Raw genomic sequence first — 1,083 nt, 5'->3', positions numbered from 1 at the left:
ATTTGCTGCCCCTCACTGAGGGCTGGATGTGGCCGTGATGCTTGGTTGAGAGGATTAGTGGGACATATGTGCTCCGTGTAATTAGCACAGCACTGTTGTGGAATCTCTTTATTATACGCTCTATAGATTGACCCAAGGGCATCACTGCTGCTTGGAAATGATATGGAAACAGAGTTTTGTCTGCAGAACAGGGAGACACACTCCTCTTGTTTCTTTGCACACAGGTGATGTTTACAAATTTGAATGTATGGAAGTTATTACCAAGTATTCTGATAGCACAGCTTTGACTGAAACTCTATGTATTTGCACAAAATTGGTTTCTTTTATTACGACTGGTATGTAGCCCGTTACACTCAACCTGCTATTTGCTTTTGCTTGACTTGTTTAAGTCAAAATATCTCTTGGCTCATATAGCAAGACGAGTCATTAACTGTACGAGTGTGACAGGCTTATTGTTGAGCTTGCATTGCAGTGGCTGTTCGCGCCACTCAGAAGTCAGCCAGTGTTGAGGACTGTCAGTTTAAGTTCCTCGGTTCAGAAAACACACACAGTCTGAGTGGCAGCGAATTGAGATGTGACTTTTTTTTTTCCTGCTTCTAAAGGTTCCATCAACACTCTCGCTTTTCCTTAAGCCCCGGCAGGGCCACTGCTATAAACCAACTAGGCTATCCAATTTCCCTTCATGAAATAAGAGCTTTTTAATGTATTTTTTTAGAGAAGCAGAGAGAAGTTAGCACACAATGATGAATTAGATTTCAATTTATTTGACTTCATTCCCAGCTTGCTGCATTAGAGCCTGCAAACACCCATCTCCAGCAGTCCATCCGCTTGATTCTTATTAGGTTTCAGAAAACAAGGCGAGGGAATTGCATTAGTGTATTTTAAGTTAAAAGCTCTTTGCTCTTTGACCAAGTGTTTCATTGTTATTGGGTTAATCAGATTTTTGCTGTCTTCATGGAGATGCTATCGCAGGCTAGAGGCAGTGGTGGGTAACCAAAGCAGGCGTGCACAGACACTGTCCAGATGGGATCAGCTTACGGTAATTTGGCTTCAGCATACATTACCAGAAGAGGCTCCACGCCG

At 42.7% G+C, this 1,083-nt stretch overlaps 1 protein-coding gene across 6 annotated transcripts in view; it reads left to right on the top strand.

Moving 5' to 3' along the window:
* esrrb (estrogen-related receptor beta) overlaps positions 1 to 1,083 on the top strand; it is a 46,258-nt gene that overhangs the window by 5,968 nt on the left and 39,207 nt on the right. The gene's annotated exons all lie outside the window — the stretch shown is intronic.

The sequence above is a fragment of the Monopterus albus genome, unplaced genomic scaffold (assembly GCF_001952655.1).
Source record: "Monopterus albus unplaced genomic scaffold, M_albus_1.0 scaffold13.1, whole genome shotgun sequence".
Taxonomy (NCBI): domain Eukaryota; kingdom Metazoa; phylum Chordata; class Actinopteri; order Synbranchiformes; family Synbranchidae; genus Monopterus; species Monopterus albus.
Note: the sequence above shows the minus strand (reverse complement) of the source record. Positions and strands in the feature narration are given on the sequence as shown.